Source organism: Brassica rapa, chromosome A02 (genome assembly GCF_000309985.2).
Source record: "Brassica rapa cultivar Chiifu-401-42 chromosome A02, CAAS_Brap_v3.01, whole genome shotgun sequence".
In the NCBI taxonomy this organism is placed as follows: Eukaryota; Viridiplantae; Streptophyta; class Magnoliopsida; order Brassicales; family Brassicaceae; genus Brassica; species Brassica rapa.
The window spans coordinates 19,275,730-19,296,747 of NC_024796.2; the positions used below are offsets into that span (position 1 = coordinate 19,275,730).

At 41.8% G+C, this 21,018-nt stretch overlaps 1 long non-coding RNA gene and 1 other non-coding gene across 5 annotated transcripts in view; both read right to left on the minus strand.

Annotated features, from left to right (window-relative positions):
• Window positions 1-5,537, minus strand: part of LOC117132040 — a 16,505-nt gene extending 10,968 nt beyond the window's left edge. For 3 of the 4 annotated variants that reach the window (XR_004455439.1, XR_004455440.1, XR_004455441.1), the window contains exon 1: window positions 5,039-5,537. This is a non-coding gene — a long non-coding RNA (uncharacterized LOC117132040). Of the gene's footprint in view, window positions 1-4,789 lie in introns of all 4 variants that reach the window. The other variant, XR_004455438.1, reaches the window with a different exon arrangement.
• Window positions 5,538-17,347: 11,810 nt separating this feature from the next.
• LOC117132244 lies at window positions 17,348-17,453 on the minus strand. Its single transcript, XR_004455804.1, has one exon. It is a non-coding gene; the product is annotated as a small nucleolar RNA R71 (small nucleolar RNA).
• Between the last annotated feature and the right edge of the window lie 3,565 nt (window positions 17,454-21,018).

The window sequence follows — 21,018 nt, forward strand, 5'->3', positions numbered from 1 at the left end:
CGAGCTCAGTCTATGTTTTCCGCTATTCTAAATCATCGATCAAACTTCGCGGATTAGAAACCGCGGAAAGTTCTTTCTTTGTCGAAAGAAATCGTAGTAAACGCTTCGAGTAGGAAGACGGCCCAAAGGGACCTAAAACACGACTCGAGGCCCATCTTGCGATTTCTTAACCAAAAGCCCGTAAACCACAGCACGGTTTATGCTTGGTCCACAAGGAAGGATAAATGTCAAGTTTCCGCGGATAAATACGGAAGTTTTGAAGATAATTGTGAAAATCGGGAAAATGGAATATCTCCATTTTTATACTATGACGGCTTAAGGGCAGAAGAGTAAAAGCGTAAACAAACCTTGGAGCTAGTATAAAAGGAGTCCTAGGCGAGGAGCATGAGCAGGACTCTTTAGATTCGAAATTCTCTGCACTTAGAAACTTTAGGCTTTATTCTCGACAAGTTCGGTTTCTATGGCTGGCACTCAATTACTAGACGAACTCGCCCAGGCAGTTCGATCTCTTTTCCAGCTCTATCAATTGAACTACGTTCGGCTTGATCCTCGAAAGGGGTACGTAGGCAGCATTTAACAAGGTTCAGTCTGAAATCAATCAAAAACCTTTTTTGTATCTTTTACGTTTTTTGTTATCGAGCTGCGACTTAACTAGGTTTGAGCTTTTAGGCCGCTAGAACTAGGTAACTCGCTGACAGCCTTTGCGGCCAAAGCTTTTATGATCTCTTGTAATGATCGCAACGCTCTTACGCAGATTCGAAATAAGATTTACTGTTTTCTCTAAACCCGTTTGTTATCTTTTCACGATTTCCACATATATTTGGTCACTTGTCGTTGGCTCTCGCAGAGATCCGGGACCTCTGGGAAATTAGGGTTTTCTTAGTTTCCTAATTTAAACGGAAATCGACAGTGCGAATTTCAGTTCCCAGAATCACCAGGGAGTTGAATAAATCTCATAGGATTTGGGATGAAGAAGTTATCCCACTTTCAAATCAGGTGATTTCAGTTTTGCAGTTTGGGAATAGGACAGCTTCTTCATCATTCCAATCAAACCAGGATGAATCACTTTGTAAGAAGCTAGATTTGGATACATGAAGCGGTGGAGAATCACCAGGAAGTTGAAAAAATCTCATAGGAGCTGGGATAAAGAAATTATCCCACTTTCAAATCAAGTGATTCCAGTTTCGGAGTTTGGGAATAGGACAGCTTCTGCGTCGTTCCAATCAAACAGGATGAATCACTTTGTAAGAAGCCTGATTTTGATACATAAAGTGGTGGAGAATCACCTGAAAGTTGAATAAATCTCATAGGAGCTGGGATGAAGAAGTTATCCCACTTTCAAATAAGGTGATTCCAGTTTCGCAGTTTGGGAATACGACAGCTTCTTCGTCGTTCCAATCAAACCAGGATGAATCACTTTGTAAGAAGCTTGATTTGGATACATAAAGTGTTGGAGAATCACCAGGAAGTTGAATAAATCTCATAGGAGTTAGGATGAAGACGTTATCCACTTTCAAATCTTGTGATTCCAGTTTTTCAGTTTGGGAATAGGACAGCTTCTGCGTCGTTCCAATCAAACCAGGATGAATCACGTTGTAAGAAGCTTGATTTAGATACACAAAGTGTTGGAGAATTGCCAGGAAGTTGAATAAATCTCATAGGAGCTGGGATGGAGAAGTTATCCCACTTTCAAATCAAGTGATTCCAGTTTCGCAGTTTGGGAGTAGGACAGCTTTAGCATCGTTGCAATCAAACCAGGATGAATCAATTTGTAAATAGCTTGATTTGGATACATAAAGTGGTGCAGAATCACCAAGAAGTTGAATAAATTTCATAGGAGCTGGGATGAAGAAGTTATCCCACTTTCAAATCAGGTGATTCTAGTGTCCCAGTTTGGGAATAGGACAGCTTCTGCGTCGTTCCAATCAAACCAGGATGAATCACTTTGTAAGAAGCTTGATTTAGATACATAAAGCGGTGGAGAATCACCAAAAAGTTGAATAAATCTTATAGGAGCTGGGATGAAGAAGTTATCCCACTTTCAAATCAGGTGATTCCAGTTTCGTAGTTTGGGAATATGACAGCTTCTTTGTCGTTCCAATCAAGCCAGGATGAATCAATTTGTAAGAATCTTGATTTGGATACATAAAGTGGTCGATAATCACCAGGAAGTTGAATAAATCTCATAGGAGTTGGGATGAAGAAGTTGTCCCACTTTCAAATCAGGTGATTCCAGTTTCGCAGTTTGGGAATAGGACAGCTTCTGCGTCGTTCCAATCAAACCAGGATGAATCACTTTGTAAGAAGCTTGATTTGGAGCCATAAGGTGGTGGAGAATCACCAGGAAGTTGAATAAATCTCATAGGAGCTGGGATGAAGAAGTTATCCCACTTTCAAATCAGGTGATACCAGTTTCGCAGTTTGGGAATACGATAGCTTCTTCGTCGTTCCAATCAAACCAAGATGAATCACTTTGTAAGAAGCTTGATTTGGATACATAAAGCGGTGGAGAATCACCAGGAAGTTGAATAAATCTCATAAGCGATGGGATGAAGACGTTATCCACTTTCAAATCATGTGATTCCAGATTCGCAGTTTGGGAATAGGACATAATCAAACCAGGATGAATCACTTTGTAAGAAGCTTGACTTGGATACATAAAGTGTTGGAGAATCACCAGGAAGTTGAATAAATCTCATAGGAGTTAGGATGAAGATGTTATCCAACTTTCAAATCAGGTGATTCCAGTTTCGCAGTTTGGGAATAGGACAGCTTCTTAGTCGTTGCAATCAAACCAGGATGAATAAGTTTGTAAGAAGCTTGATTTGGATACATAAAGTGTTGGAGAATTACCAGGAAGTTGAATAAATCGCATAGGAGTTGGGATGAAGAAGTTATCCCACTTTCAAATCAGGTGATTCCAGTTTTGCAGTTTGGGAATAGGACAGCTTCTTCATCATTCCAATCAAACCAGGATGAATCACTTTGTAAGAATCTTGATTTGGATACATAAAGTGGTGGAGAATCACCAGGAAGTTGAATAAATCTCATAAGCGATGGGATAAAGACGTTATCCACTTTCAAATCATGTGATTCCAGATTCGCAGTTTGGGAATAGGACAGAATCAAACCAGGATGAATCACTTTGTAAGAAGCTTGATTTGGATACATAAAGTGTTGGAGAATCACCAGGAAGTTGAATAAATCTCATAGGAGTTGGGATGAAAAAGTTATCCCACTTTCAAATCAGGTGATTCCAGTTTCCCAGTTTGAGAATAGGACAGCTTCTGCGTCGTTCCAATTAAACCAGAATGAATCACTTTGTCAGAAGCTTTATTTGGATACATAAAGTGGTGCAGAATCACCAGGTAGTTGAATAAATCTCAGAGGAGCTGGGATGAAGAAGTTATCCCAATTTCAAATCAGGTGATTCCAGTTTCGTAGTTTGGGAATACGACAGCTTCTTCGTTGTTCCAATCAAACCAGGATGAATCACTTTGTCAGAATCTTGATTTGAATATATAAATTGGTGGAGAATCACCATGAAGTTGAATAAATCTCATAGGAGTTGGGATGAAGAAGTTATCCCACTTTCAAATCAGGTGATAACAGTTTTGCAGTTTGGGAATCGGACAGCTTCTTAGTCGTTGCAATCAAACCAGGATGAATCACTTTGTAAGAAGCTTGATTTGGATACATAAACTGTTGAAGAATCACCAGGAAGTTGAATAAATCTCATAGGAGTTGGGATGAAGAAGTTATCCCACTTTCAAATCAGGTGATTCTAGTTTCCCAGTTTGAGAATAGGACAGCCTCTGTGTCGTTCCAATCAAACCAGGATGAATTACTTTGTAAGAAGCTTGATTTTGATACATAAAGCGAAGGAGAATCACCAGGAAGTTGAATAAATCTCATAGGAGCTGGGATGAAGAAGTTATCCCATTTCAAATCAGGTGATTCCAGTTTCGCAGTTTGGGAATTCGACAGCTTCTTCGTCGTTCCAATCAAACCAGGATGAATCACTTTGTAAGAAGCTTGATTTGGATGCATAAAGTGTTGTAGAATCACCAGGAAGTTGAATAAATCTCATAGGAGTTAGGATGAAGATGTTATCCACTTTCAAATCATGTGATTCCAGTTTCGCAGTTTGGGAATAGGACAGCTTATGCGTCGTTCCAATCAGACCAGGCTGAATCACTTTGTAAGAAGCCTGATTTAGATACATAAAGTGTTGGAGAATCACCAGGAAGTTGAATAAATCTCATAAGAGCTGGGATGAAGAAGTTATCCCACTTTCAAATCAGGTGATTCCAGTTTCGCAGTTTGGGAATAGGACAGCTTATGCGTCGTTGCAATCAAACCAGGATGAATCACTTTGTATTCCCATGAGATTTATTCAACTTTCTAGCTATTCTCGATTACTTTATGTATCCAAATACATATTTTCACATTGCGATTCATCCTGTTTTGATTAGAATGACGAAGAAGTTGTCATATTCCCAAAAAGGAAAACTGGGATCTCCTGATTTGAAAGTGCGATAACTTCTTCATCCTAACTCCTCTGAGATTTATTCAACTTCATGGTGATTTTCCACTACTTTATGTATCCGATTACAGATTTTCACATCGCGATTTAACCTGGTTTGATTAGAATGACAAAAAGTTATTATATTCCCAAACAGAAAAACTGAGATCTCTTGATTTGAAAGTGGGATAACTTCTTCATCCTAAATCTTATGAAGATTTATTCATTCTCCACTACTTTATGTATCCAAAAACAGCTTCTCACATCTCGATTCATCCTGGGTTGATTAGAATGACGAAGAAGTTGTCATATTTCCAAACAGAAAAACTGGGATCTCTTGATTTGAAAGAGGGATAATTTCTTCATCCTAACTCCTATGATATTTATTCAACTTCCTGGTGATTCTCCACTACTTTATGTATCCAAATACAGCTTCTCACATCGCGATTCATCCTGATTTGATTAGAATGACAAAGAAGTTGTCATATTCCCAAACAGGAAAACTGGGATTACCTTCTTCATCCTAACTCCTATTAGATTTATTCAACTTCCTGGTGATTCTCCACTATTTTATATATCCACATCAAGCTTCCTACATCGCGATTCATCCTGGTTTTATTAGAGTGACGAAGAAGTTGTCATATTCTCAAATGGAAAAACTGGGATCATCTTATTTGAAAGGGACATAACTTCTTCATCCTAAGTCCTATGAGATTTATTCAACTTCTTGGTAATTCTATACTATTTAATGTATCCAAATACAGTCTGTCACATCGCGATTTATCCTGGTTTAATTTAAATGACGAAGAAGTTGTCACAATCCCAAACATGAAAACTTAGATCACCTGATTTGAAAGTGAGATAACTTCTTCATCCTAACTCCTATGAGATTTATTCAACTTCCTGGTGATTCTCCAGTACTTTATGTATCCAAATACAGATTCTCACATCGTGATCCATCCTTTTTTGATTTGAATTTCGAAAGAAGTTTTCATATTCCCAAACAGCAAAACTTGAGCACCTGATTTGAGAGTGGGATAACTTGTTCATCTTAACTCCTATGAGATTTATTAAATTTCCCGGTGATTCTCCACTACTTTATGTATCCACATACAGCTTCTCACATCGTGATTCATCCTGGTTTGATTAGAATGAAGATTAAGTTGTCATATTTCCAAAACTCAAAAACTGAGATCACATGATTTGAAAGTGGTATAACTTCTTCATCTTACAACTATGAGATTTATTCAACTTCCTTGTGACTCTCCACTACTTAATGTATCCAAATACAACTTCTCACATTGCGATTCATCCTTGTTTGATTAGACTGATGAAATAAGTTGTCATATTCCCAAACAAGAAAACTGGAACACTTGAGAAGAAGTTGAAGACACGAGTGGTTCAGACAGGAGATGATGCTAAGAGGCAAGAAACCTTCATCAAGGGTAAAGGAGATGAAGGGCTGAAGTACCATGTGAATGCCATCATAGAGGATGACTTTTGGCAAGTGGTTAAGGAGGAGAAGCTTAAGGAAGGAGATTTCAAAGTTGAAAGCTATATGATCTTGGCAGTTCACATTGTTGTCGATCGGCGCCAAGAGAGGAACATCGATCGATGGAATCAGATGAACAACGATCGATACATACTTTTCAAGATCGATCGATAGAGTCAGTTGCATCATGTGAGACAGTTAGAATCATGACCCATGAAGAATTCACAGCTAAGCACCCTCATCCACCCAAACCCTTACATTTAAGCATCGATCGGCAGAGGCAGCCAGACACCGATCGACTGAGAGAACCAACTGGCGATCGACAGTCAACTCCAGTCATCGATCGTGAGCACCTCTTTGCTACCGAGTGCAACTACCCAAAATTGATGTATCACGATTAAATGCACTCATAAACCCATCTCAACATTTAGAGACATCAATAGACAATATCAGTGAGCAATCTGACGATGCACCCGAGCCTATGCAAGTTGATCAGGCTACTGTGGGAATAACCTTGAGGAAGAGAAAGGAAAAGGTTCCAAATCATCTAACGAGAGGAGCTAATGATAAGGAAATGGATAGTTTCACCACGAGGATTCTAAGAATCCCAATGGACAAACCATTTGAAAAGGCTTACTTTACCCACATGTTGCGGATGTTCTTTAGAGAGACCAAGGAGACTGAAGAAGACATTAGGAGAATGTTCCACCAATTCAGAGAAAAGATGAGATAAAGGATTACACTGAAGAAGAAGAGTGATCCTGGAAAGTTTGTAGTACCATGCTTGATAGGAGGCATTGATTACCCTAGTGTGTTCTGCGACACATGATCTTCAGTCAGCATTCTACCTAAGGGAAAATAGAACCTTTAGAGGATTCATTCACTTTTGTGGATTGTTCTCAGAGGAACTCATAAGGGTTCATCAGAAACCTTGAGGTGCAGATTGGTAATGCCCTAGTTACAGTAGACTTCCATGTCCTGGACATCAAGCTAAATTGGAATTCTTCTCTATTACATGGAAGAGACTTCATGGCTACTGTAGGAGCAGTATGCGACATGCAGACCAACAAGTTGTGCCTAACACTCATAGACCCCACTGTCTACTATGATCCAGTGAGAGTTGTCAAGCAACAGACGACCTACATGGAGATTAGAAATGATCATGGATTCATTGCAGTTTTCTACTGCAACCATAAAGCTGAAGTGGAATCGGAGGCTGAAGCATCGATCGACACTCAACATGAGTCATCGATCGACGAGAAGTCTAAAGCAGAGATCAATGAAGAGTTAGAAGCAACGATCGGCAGTGACCATGCGAATGAGATAAACGATTTCCCATCAGGATCTATCAACAGTTGGGAGAATGATTACTACTAACCTAACTTTGCTGTTCACACTGCTACACCTTCAAAGAGGAAGATCAGCGCAATGGAGCCAGATGAGTATGATGAGGACTACAGAGAAGAAGAGATCATTGAGTACCGTGGCCTTGCCATAGAAGAAGCATGACTTCTCAAGATTTCCCAAGAAACCTGAGGGGAAACATCGATCGACGGAAACAACAAGACATCTCGATACTCAAAACGGAATAGTCAGACAAAAGAGCAGAAGATTCAACATTGATCGATAGGAAAGGTCAACCATCGATCGACAGTCTTTTCGAATTTGGACAAAAGAGCTTATGATTCCGGCAGCAACATATTATTCAAGTGGGAAACAAAATATGAATACGGCGTATATAAAGACGAGCATGGATATGCACAAGCTCCAGATGGCAGAATCATTCATGTGTCTAGGGAAGACATCATAGACATTCTGGAAAGAACTACAATGCATGGACAAGCTCAGACTTTTTTACCAAAACATGAAGAGAAGTTCACCAGAACCTTGCCAAAGTTAGGAAGTTACAGCAAAGCAGATATTGATGATACGGTACATGGGATCTACAGAGCCCATGAGATGTCACTAGAAGAATCCTACAGGAGGCTCGATGATGTCTAATACACACTCAATGACAGCATTGACAGGCTGACTATACGCAAGGATGAGCTGAAAGAGGAGATAAATGTGATTAGGAGACAGAATGCCATCCGATCAGAAGCATCGATCGACGGTTACACTCGACCATCGATCTACAATAGGCACGCATCTTTGCGAGGAAATCTGGTAGTAGTGAAGTTGTTAGAGGAAAAGCTTGATGAGATTATTTTTTCTCAAGACTTGATGCGAGAAGATTTTTCCCAGATATTGGAGGAATCGAGGAGATAATTCACGCCAGACTTAGAATGCAGCAGGACTGTAATGGAAAACTTCAGAAACGGATGCATGTCAATGAGGTTGATAATGAGATACTGAAAAACCAGTGGACTAGGGGGATGAAGCCATAAGAAGCTTCGTTGGTACATGGTTTTAGACAAGCAAAGAAGATGTAGACACTTGTTTCCCAACAAGTAGTCATCCACCTCCTTATTAGCCAACCCACTTCCAGTGACTATAACAAAGCGCTAAGTGTGAGGCAACCCACTATTAGGTAAGTTTTACTTAGTTTAACTTCAAATTATTACTGACTTTTGCATTTAATTTATTGCAGGTCATAAAAAACCAAAAAGATATCCAAGGAGACGATTGCTCAGCCTATCAACCGATGAGACCTAGTTGACATCGATCGACAATACAACACCAGCACCGATCAACATACACTTTATTGTGTCGATCAAAATCAAACAACAGAGAGCTAGTATATCGTTCTACCTTGTTAATTATGTACTTTTGATTTATGTAATTCAAGTCTGGGGGGAGGTTCATAGATATTTAATTTATTTATGAGTCTTATAAAATGTTTTAAAAAAAAAAGTTTTTACTGAGTCAAAAAGGGGATAATGAACTTAACATTTCACTTATTATCTAACCACTCTTCAATTTATTGACACTGAAGTGTATAAAGATACTAAAGTGGATCACATGCCAATTATCCGCACTTGCTGAGAATGTTAGAAGGAACCAAAGCTGATCTCCAACCTAAATGAGCTTAATCTGCATGTCTTGGGGCTTGGTATACATTAGAGCGGATTCCTCTTGCAAGTTTGGAGTGAATGACTCAAGGTCAAAGGTGTTTTATCAGCCCAAAGATGTTCAGGAAAGCTTAGGCCTTATTACTTTCACTGCATCAACAAAACAAATTCACTTTGTTTTGGATGAAGCTGAAATTCGACCAGACCCTTTATCAGAATGTTTCTGACCCATTCTCATCAATAATACCAAGAGGGAGTCAGCAACAAAGTCCTGGTCGTGCATGGGAAAAAGAATTCAACAAAAATCATTAATTTTGGTCTTTAGTCAAAGTCTTCATTTGTAGTTTCTATGTTTCTTATTTTTAGCATTTTCTTTCTTAATTTCTACAATTTGTAACCTATATAATGAGGCCTAAGAGCCACAAAATAAACAGACTATTTTGATTAAAAACTTGTTTTGTTTTTAGAGTGATTCTCCTTATTGCTTTAGAACATTTCGATCTTTTAGTGTGAGGCTGAAGATCAAACTGATTTATCAGGAGTTATTTCGCAAGCTCTTGTGTGACCATTCTACCAACAAAGAGTTTTGTGTAGTATTTAAATAGTTCAAATGTCGAGTTCTTACACTCTTCATTGGTTTACACGAAGCAACATTCTAAGGTTCACTGCCTATCTTCTGAAGAATCGTCGCTAGCGTCAGGCACTAGGTTTGATATACCTCTTGTTGGATCAACACGAGTCTAAAGAAGCTTAGGATTATCCCATTACCACCTTGGAGTGAAAGGTCTTTGACAGATCTGAACGAAGTCATCCATAACCTTGGCCAGGATCGCATCAAGTTAGCCTCTATCAATTTTGGGCACAGCATATTGCCCGTGATGTGGAGAACCAGAAGAGTCTGTTACTCATACCATCTTTGTATACCCGCCATCTCTACATGCTTGGTCCCTATCAGCAACACCAACAAGTCTAGATATCTTTCCGGTGTCGAGTGTTTATGCTAATATGGATTATCTATTCTGGAGAAAGAACATCATTTTCGAGCTAGAATTAGACAGGGATTCTTATCCCTGAATAATCTGGTAGATTTGGAAGGCCCAAAATGATAAGTTCTTTAAGGGGATAGACAGAGATCCATTGGAACTAGTTTGTTACGTAGAGAGTGAATGTCGAGCCTTGTTCAACACAGACGAGATGGTGCCACCTATTCCACAAGATAAGAGTATTGGAGAACCTCAAGTCTTAAGCTTGGGTAATATATGCATGATAGATGGGTCTTGGACATCTACATCACAGTTCAGTGGGTGTGGATGGGATTGGATGGACAGCTTGGAGAAGGTTCAAACTTATGGGGATACGAAATTACCCACGGCGAGAGTCTGCATTGCATTCGGAAGTGGAAACACTACGATGGCCAATGGAGAGTATGCTCCAACATTCAACATGACAGAGTTTTGGGAAGGATTGCAAGGATTTGATCGTGATGATTATGGAGCCCCATGCTTGGCCAAGCTTTGCAACATAATTGGAGAGGATAAAGACTCTGCAAATATGCTTTCTAGATTTCAAGATTGTTCATATTCTACGAGCGCAAAATTATATTTCTGACTCTTTAGCTAGGACTATGACGTCTTTCTATAGATCTATGTTTTATTGGTTGTTCTATTCCAGTCTGGTTATCTAGACCACTTGAAGTTTGAGTAATAGAATAGCTTTTTGTTGTAAAAAAAAGACTTGATTTTAATAATAGTTGTAGATCCTAAAATTTACACTAAGTATTTAGTAGTGATCAGGAGTTTAATCTAGGGAAGATAAATGATATAGGCAACGATATCTTTAGAACACAACGATGTAATCAGTTTCTAGTAGGCAAAAATGGACTTTATTGATGAGTAAGGATAAATACAATGAATGAATTGAGATCGAATGTTACAAAACGAGATCGATAAGATCAAATACTAAAACTACAAGAAAACAAGGTTGAAGTGTGGGTGTAGCTCTTTCTAGGCTTTTCAACGTGTCCCCTTTCTTATGCGTCAATCTCTTCTTATAACGGGCTGCTCCCATGATCTTTGCAACCGTTCCGCGATCTCCAGTTCTTTGGATTGATCTTCTTTCTGCTTGGTCGAAGTTGGGCTTCTTTCGTGGTTGTGTGGCCCAAGCCATTCGGGCCCAATTCTTAACTGACCAATATTGGGTCCAACATTTGTCCCCCGGCCCTTTTGGTTTATTGGGAAACCGAAAGGGTGAGAACTGACATAGACCAACGTCGTCGCGATTCTCGGGAAGTGGGATATCATGCGCATCGGCGTGATTTGACTTGTCGACCATTTTTTGAATTGTGTGGCAGAGATCGATAGTTTGTGGCCGGGTACAATTAAACACTTCGAGAACCATTTTTTGTGTATATATATTATTCTTACTAAATATATCATCTTCTCCAACACAATGGTTCTACTTTCTCTCTCATTGTCTTCCTATTTCGAATCAATGGCACCTGAAAAATTAGGTCCTCATCGCCCGACGATTATCGATGCGAAACATATCGAGGCCATCTACGAACTCTGGGGAGTTGCATATGCCGTTGAAATCGAACATCCTGATGACGGCGAAACTCCAAAGACTGTGAGGCCGGGGTACTGTGGCCCTACATGTCGCATTTCGAAGACGAAGGCTTGTCATTTCCTCTTCCTCATTTTCTTCTTGAGGCGCTTGTGGAGCTTGCGATGGATTTTACTTAGATGGTGCCTAATTTCTTCCGCTACTTCTTGGCGCTTCGTGGGCCCGAGCTAAGGAGGAAGGTCTCAAATTTAGCCTCGGGGAGTTAAAGCAATTATTTGCTATCAAGCAGAATAGTGGCTTCCCAGGCACGAGGATTCTTGCTCCTCGCGCCGGCCAATCCATCATAGACGGCATCCCTAACAGAGATGACCGGTGGATAGAGAAATTTTTTGTTTTCACGATCAACCCGGTGTCAGTCGGTGATTTTGACTTCGGAAGGATCCCTAGGGAGTGGTCCGGCAAGATTGGTAAGTTTTTTTATTTTTAAGAAGTGAATCCCTTTTTTTTGCCGTTTTGGCGTTTTAACCTTTTCTCCACTTATCTGTAGAGCCCTTTAGTTCCACGCCTATGACTCCCGACCTTCGTGGATTGATCGCCACCCTGCAGCGAGGTAACCCTCAATGGCTCGCATTTACCGTAGATCGAATTCGTGCTGCTTGCGCTCTTCCACCAGGTGAAAACCGTGCTACCCTATTTGGTCTGCAAATCCCGTTCGACCAGGGAAGGGTCGTCGTAACAAACATAAGCCGATCTTCCTTTCTTTCCTTTCGAAAATGCCCGAGCTAGATTGTTCGTGTGTTCCTAAATTCCCCAAAATCTGTTTCATTCAGGAGCGCGGGAAAAGTAGGCCCTGTCCGATCGTCCTGACAAATCCTTTGAGGTCGGGTCATTGGAACGAGCTAAGAAAGCTTGGTGCGGACCGGTTCTTAGATCGAGGTCGCATTCTCAGTCTCCTGGTCTTATGGATAGACCGGTATCAATCACCGTTCCTGCTGGTCGGGCTTGAAAGACGCCGACTACTTCAGCCGGTTCTGTCGGTGATTGAGCTCTTAATGACGACATCGATTCATCGACTCACCAACGCCGACGTCGAGCTCTAGAGGATATCAACTCTGTGAGTTCGAATTCACCGAGCTCGGGGCTTCCTCCGCCGTTGCGGGCTCCTGGCGAAGGTACTTCTCAAGTTGACCCGAGTACTCATCTTCCGGACGTGCAGGAGACCTCTTTGTGGAGGTTTTCGTATGATAACGAGGTACCGATCCTCGAGAATCCTGAGCGTCTCGCCTTGATATGGCACAAGATCAGAGAGAAGGGATGCGAGCTCCCTTCTTTGGGGCACATGCGAGAACATGACGCTTATGTTTGGATGGAGGTCACGAATTCTAAGGTAATCAATCCTGCGACTGCTTCTGTCATTTCATTGGATAAAATGACGGCTGCCTGAACTTATTATCGCTTTTTCTTAGACTGTGGAGGCGACCAATGAGTATGCCGCTTTGATGGAGAGGCGACTGGTTGACTTTCCGAGCAAGGAGTAGATCGGGGGTCATCTTCTCACAATTCAGCAACTTCGGGGTGAGTTGGAGGCCTTTCGAGCGACAGAGCAGCAACGTGAAGTCGAGATTGAGGGACTGAAGGGGAAATTGGTTGCTGCTGAGACGGAGAAAGTCGCTGTTCAGAAAGACCTTTACTCGATGAAAGAAAAGCATAGGCGGGAGATCGAAGGTCGTGATGCAGCAACTCGCAAGGAGTGCAATCTTGCTCGTCTTTCTCTTGCTCGGGAATATGATGCGGTTCTGGCCGTGGTGAAGGATAAGCTTCAGAAAAAGAAAAAGGAAACGGCTGTGGAGATTCGTTTGCAGGAGGTGCGAGCTCGTATTGAGAATTAGACCGAGTACAACGAAGGCGGTTTCGAGCTCGAAGAAGAGTTGGAGCGTCTTAAAGACCAGGAGATCTCACTCGATGTTGATTATGGTCTTGCTTCGGTGTTGGATCCTTCCTTTATTCATCTCGAACTTCCTGAGGTGCCCGGCGACTCGGTCGATCAAAAGTTATGCGAAGATTGATCTGATTGCTTCGAAGTTTGTAATTTGTTATGTTTTTAGTTTTTCTTTTTTTGTTTGTTGAAGAAATATATATATGTCTTCAAAATGGATTATCGGGTTAATACCTTTCTAATCGAATCCTTTGTTTAATTTTTAGCTTCATTGAGCTTGTTTATTTTATCCTTCAGAAGGGGGTAGAACAGAGACTGATCAGGAATCTGTTTTGTGGGCCTTCATATGGCCTGATAGCGTAGTCGATTGGGTGGGCTATGCTAGTAATTGAGTTTTCTAAGTGATAGAAGGAAAGCAACAAAAGTTTGTTTGGTTGTTTGGGCTGCGCTCGAAGTCGAGCAGCCTACGTACCCTTCTCGAGGGATCAAGCCTATTCGTAGTTCTGTTTCGTTTTGCCGAGTTATAGACGTCGGGCCTCCCAGCTCGTAGCTCGATTAACTTGGTCGGGATTTGGGTTTGTGCTATTTGTAGTATTTCTATAGGTTTTATGCATTCCAGGGTCTTACTTCGGGGCGGCCATTTTTGCATTTTTCTAGTTCGTATACTCTGGAACGGATTTCTTTGGTTACTTTGTATGGTCCTTCCCATCTGGTTCCCAATTCTCCTGCTTTTGGTTCTTTTGTTCCGTTGAATACTTTTCGAAGGACTAAGTCACCGACGGAGAATGCGCGGTTCCTTACATTAGAGTCGTAGTAACGTGATGCGGCTTGTTGGTAATTTTGCACGCGAACTGCCGCTCTTTCCTGTCGTTCTTCGATCATATCGAGTTGATCGATCAGTAGTTCTTTGTTGAGTTCGGCGTCTTCTAGGCACACCCTACGTCGCTGGCTTGGGACCTCGATTTCTGCTAGTATTACGGCTTCGACCCCATAAGATAGTGAAAATGGAGTCTCTTGGGTTGTTGTGTGAGGGGTCGTCTGGTAGGCCCAGAGGACTTCGTGCAGCTCTTAGCCACATCTTTCTTTTTTGAAGTCGAGCCTTTTCTTAAGATTATTCATTATGGTCTTGTTCGCAGCTTCGGCGTGTCCATTACACTTTGGGTAGCGGGAGCTTGCAGCCTTAATCTTGATCTTCCACTTGTTGCAGAATTCTTTGAATATTTTTGAGATAAACTGCGGTCCGTTGTCGGTTACTATTTCGTAAGGCAGGCCGTGTCGGCATATGGCGTTTTTCCAAATGAATTTTGTTACCGTGTCAGAGGTGATCTTGTGGTATGCCTCAGCTTTGATCCACTTGGTAAAGTACTCTGTTAGCACCAGAAGGAACCATAGTTGAGCTGGTCCCAAGGCCACTAGCGGTCCTACTATATCTATGGCCCATTTCATGAAGGGGTATGGAGATGATATCGTGGAGAAATCAGCAAGTACATGTGATTTCGAACTCGTTCGTGGTTTGTATTCGATGTCGTATTCGCTGAGTTCGATTGCCCATTTTGCCATCCTTTCGGATTGGCTTGGACTGTGGAGTACTGTTTGTAGGGGTTGTGATATACCTTGGATTTGACCCGTTTTCATCCATGGTATATAGGTGTTTTACTATATATATATCTATGTTTTCTACTCTTCTAGGTATGTTTTCAGGTTCAAGTGCATTTCGGAGTAAAGCTATGACTTTGGAGCATTTTGGAACTTAAATGACATTTCATCCGAGCTAACCATGTAGAGGTCGACGAGAGGAAGAACAATCGATCGATGCGCATCCAGTGCTGTCGATCGACACCAAGAGATGCCTCGACAAATGAAGATTAATATCGATCGATGTACACAAGTACCATCGATCGATGTCGAGACATTGGACACGCGACATTTTGGATCCAGCGGACTTGAAGCCCAAGTCCAAGCCAAATTACGAAAATGCCCTGACGAGTTTTTAACCTAGTAGATTATATACTACCTAAGTGTTTTGACGGCATTGAGAGCTTTTTGTTACAGTTTTACTTTGAGAGAGAGAGAGAGAGAGAGAGAGAGAGAGAGAGAGAGAGAGAGAGAGAGAGAGAGAGAGTTTTGGAGAGACGATCACTTGTGATTGGAACTCCTTGTTTTCATTTCTTTTCATCTATACTACGAATTCCCATTTCTTTATTGTCATGAATTGCTTTGCTATGTCTGAGTAGTTCATTTATTAGATCCAGGGTTCAGCTAGGTTTGTGGGATTAGCCCCAAACTATAGATCTGCCTTGTTGTGATATTCATGATAGATTTGTATTCATTGCTTGTTTTAGCCTTGCTAACTAGAACATGATCATAGGATTGCATACTCAAGCACCCTTGTAATCCCATCTTGACATCTATCTATCATATTAGGACTGCTAGAGAGGGCTAACCGCCAATTTAGTATCTTAATAGGGCATATCATACTCGCGCATAGGCCTGGCTAGAACCCGTCGATCGATGTCCTCAACTGACTATCGGTCGACGTAGGTAAAGGTGTATAGGTCGACGTCCCTATAGGGCCATCGATCGACACTCTTTCATTGTCAACATACTAACCGTTGAGACACGAGATCTAGTTTGTTAACCAGTAAAACATGCGACAGCTGGTCACTGAGTTAAGCGGTTGAGCTCTAACATATCATGCATGCAACAAATAGGCATCTATAGATATTATAATCTTTAACACATGAATAGTGGCTATGCATCTAATATCATTTCAAACCAAGCTACATTTACTATTTACTTTGCTTGTTACTATTGCTATTTCATTTAAACATTTACAACTCTTATAATTAATAAACACTAAATTTAATTGTTCCTTAGCTCATTGTGGATTCGATCCCTAAGTACTACATCTGAACCTCTTTTGATGAGAGTAACACTCCTTAGGGTAATTTGAGTGGTATCAAATTTGGCGCCATTAGATTTAGTTTTATTGATTCTTATTCTCTTCTCTACCCCCTTTCTAACATAATCTTTTTCTTGTCTTTTCAGGTGCATGCCCAACGGTACCAGAAGCAACAAGGAGAAAGACTTGCTGTTCTCAGACGATCGTGCTCAACGCACCATCCGTAGAGGTCAACGTTCCACATCGCTCGACGCAACAAATTCGTCGTCGATCGATACTCTCAACCAACCGTCGACCGACACCAGACCTTCATCGTCGATCGATCCTAATCGTTCGACAACGATCGATATTACACCACGTACGTCGATCGATACCGTGTCGTCAAAAATGGTGAACATTATTATCCTAACACAGGACGAGAACGGAAACTTGTATGACCAGGACGGTCATCTGCGTAATGCAACATGTCAGAAAATAGACGCTCAGGGAACTGTAATCCCTGATGCTGATGCTACAGGAGCTGCTCAACCTGTAGACGAGGACGCTCGATCGAAACCACTGGCCGACTACAATCGCCCATATGAGTACTATTCCAACAGATCAGCTATTCGACTTCCAGAGATCCAGAAGCAGAATTTCGAGCTGAAGCCTCAATACTACACTCTCGTGTCGCAGATACCCTACTATGGGTTACCGCACGAGCATCCTATGGACCATGTAGAACGGTTCGAGGATTTAATCGCTGCTATTCAGATGAAAGGAGTCCCCGAAGATTACCTGCTGTGCAAGCTCTTCAGATACACGCTGAATGGAGAAGCGATGCACTGGCTTAGGAAGCAACCCACAGGATCCTTAACATCCTGGGCCGACATCAAGAATGCTTTCTTACGAAAATTCTTTGATGAGGCGCGCGCTGAAGAGTTTCGAAACAAAATTTCCACATTCTCGCAGGAGGCTGGAGAGTCCTTCAAAGATGCGTGGATTAGATTTAGGTTTTTTCAGCGAGACTGTCCACACCACGGATTTAACGAAGTGCAGCTGCTAAGCACTTTCTTCCGAGGTCTCGCCTTACAGTATCAAATGGCTCTTGATACGGCGAGTGAAGGAAACTTCACTACTCGGAATCCGTTAGAAGCTGTGAGACTTATCGAAAACCTTGCTAACAGCAGCAGCACCAAAAATACTGACTCTGAACGAAAGAAGTCTGCAGCCTCTATCGGGAAGGAACAGATGGACGAAGTAAGAGCAAAGTTGGATGTGGTGCACGAGCTTCTTAGGAAGCAAGTCTGTTTAGCTGAAGGAGAAGTAGCAGATACGGAAGGAGAAGAAAATGTGAACTACATCGGAGGTACCGGATTCCAGAAATTTGGAAACCAGGGCGGAAACAGAAACTTCTTTGGAATTGGTCAAAGAAGTAACCAGAGTTCACAATTTCAAAAACCCTTTAACAACAGCAAAAGCTACTCGAACTCCTACTACCAGAATCCACCACCCCAGACTCAGGAAAGCAAGATCGAAGAAATGCTTGATCGAGTACTGTTGGGACAACAACAAATCACCGTGGATTTTAACGGTAAAATAGACTCCGCCTACAACAATCTGAACACCAAAATCGAGTCCTTAGGGACTCAGGTGAGAAAACTTGAAATGCAAGTGATTCAGACTGGCAAGACTATAAAGAGGCAAGAAGCTTTCGCTAGGGAGGCAAGAGCTGATAACGGAAAACACCACGTAAATGCCATCATAGATGATGATTTCTGGCAAGTGGTGAGACATGAAAAGTTTGAGGAAGGAGACTTCGAAATCGAAAGCTCCATGAGTCTCGGCGGATCCCAATGGTGTCGACCGATGTCGATGAACTTGCATCGATCGACAGACCATGATGAAGATCGATGGATGGATTATTCTAGTCATCGATTGACGTCGTCCGCTAAATCGACTGAATGCAATGCAGTTCAAATTCTAACTCATGAGGAATTCGCAGCTAAGCATCCTTACCCACCCTCCCCTTTCTATGATAAAATCGATCGATCGGTTGACCCAACCATCGATCGACAGAGTGAGTCAGACGTCGATCGTCACAACACACCTCCCATCGATCGACATGCACCTCTAACATACTGAGTGCGGTTACCCTCAATCGATAATGACTATATCAACGCACTCAAACCACCATTAGCTAGCCCACCGAAACCATTAGCTAGCCCACCCAAACCAAAACCCAACCCTTTAAATAGTTCACCAGAACTAGTTCAAAAAGATCAGGAAACTGAAGGGAGAAGGTTAAGGAAAAGAAAGGAGAAAATTCCTAAGAACCTTAAGAGGGAAGCTAACGATAAGGAGATGGATGGTTTCACTAAAAGAATCCTCAGAATCAAAATCAAAAAAGCTTTTGATGAAGCTTACTTCACACACCAGTTGTGGATGTTCTTCAGAGAAACAAAGGTGACTGAGGAGGACATTAGGAGAATGTTTCTTCAAGTCAGAGAGAAGATGAGACACATGATCACATTGTCAAAGAAGAGTGATCCTGGCAAGTTTGCAATACTATGCGTAGTCAAGGTTGTTGAATTTCCCCATTCAATGTGTGACACATGAGCATCAGTTAGTATCATCCCTAGGATCATGGCAGACCATCTTGTTTTGACCATCGAACCTTCAACTGAATCCTTCACCTTCGTGGATCTTTCAGAAAAACGATAAGGTGGTATCATAAGAGATCTGGAGGTACAGATTGGTAATGCCCTTGTCCTGGTAGATTTTCATGTTCTGGACATCGAGCATAACTGGAACTCTTCACTTCTGCTTGGATGATCTTTCCTAGCTACAGTAGGAGCTGTATGTGACATGAACAAAAACAAATTGTGTCTGACGCTGATAGACCCCAACATCCACTACGACCCTATCCAACCTAAGAGAAAAATTATTAATTCGGTGGATTACGGGAAAGAACTTGGCTTCATTGGTGCATGCCATTGTGGAGCAGAGTAAGAAACATAGTACTCGGAATCGATCGACACCCACACCTTTCCATCGATCGATTCCAATGAGTCAACGGTGACCGATGACCGAAACAACACGTCGCTCGACGTTGATCAGCCGGTTGACCATTTAGCTCTACCTAATCATTGTTACCCACACTTTGCCTTCCAACCTCCAAGCAAGAGAGGACGTGATGATTATTCCATAGGCAGTTGGGCAGACAGGGGTTTCCATGAAAGTTTTGCAGTTGACTCTGTAATCACTTCACCTAACGAGGAACATACAGAGGAATACGATGAGGATTATTGGAAGGAACGTGCAATCGAAATATCTTTGCAGGATGAAAGATTTGAAACACATAAGTTCACCAACACGTTTCCAACATCGTTCAACAAAGTACACTCCATATCGGTCGATACCCACCCTCGTCCAGAAAAACAACCGTGCACATCGATCGACACCCATGCAGGAACATCGATCGATATTCACGCCGCAGCGAAAATCCAGGAGCAGGAGAATATTCCCTCTCCAACTAGGTTTATAAATACCTATTTAAAAATGTGTTGCACCCCTGAAACCACCTCCACACACCAGTGCAGACACACAAGCAGAAAAGATGAACACTCTTCCATCTACATCAACAGGAAAATCCATGAAGAGCAATCATCTCAAGAACACAAGTTCTGCAGAAATTATTCTGCCCTCGATTGATGCATCTGTATCAACATCGATCGATACCTAATCTTTCTATTTCTAAATTGAATGATAATGCAAACATTGATTACGGTTTTCTAACACCTGATGAATTTGGTATTTTCAGGGACCCAGATGGCAATGCACGTGCAATAGATGGAAGGATCTTACCAGTGTCCAGAGAGGACATAGCCGATATCCTTCAAGTGGCCAATGGACCTGACAACCTATTCTCACAGCAACATGGCACTCCAGACGTCATTCAAACCGATCCAAACAAACACGTAGGAGTCGCCACAACAGAAATCAATCCAGATCTATCATGCCAACCAAAAGGCCAATCATCGACTGACGGGACAACTCAGACATCGATCGACAGGATAACACCAACGTCGACCGATAAAGATGACCCAACGTCGATCGACAAACGTTATGAATTTGGAAACCGCGCTTTTGACATGTACGGAGACAGAAAGTTCACTTGGGAACGAAGGGACGAGTATGGAGTCTACAGAGATGAGTGTGGACACGCACGAGGCGTAGCTGGTGAGATGATACCTGTCACAAAGGACGACATCAGGAAATTACTGGAAAGAGCATCTCTTTTTGAAGAGAGCCACATCTGTCTTCCAGAACATGCCACTTCCTTCACACTCACAAGACTGGCACCAGAACTCTACACCAAAGATTAAATCAACGAGATGGTGACTGGTATTTGTGGAGCTCAGGAAAGACTGGGAGAGGAGCTCAAATCATTGGTAAAAGATACACATCAACCTTTGGATAGAGGCTACAATGAGCTTTTCAGAAGTATGGTAGAAATGACGACAGAAATTGAGAGTTTACGACAACAACTTGAGAAGGAAGCCACGACCTCAGCATCGATCAACGCACCACATGCATCATCGATCGACG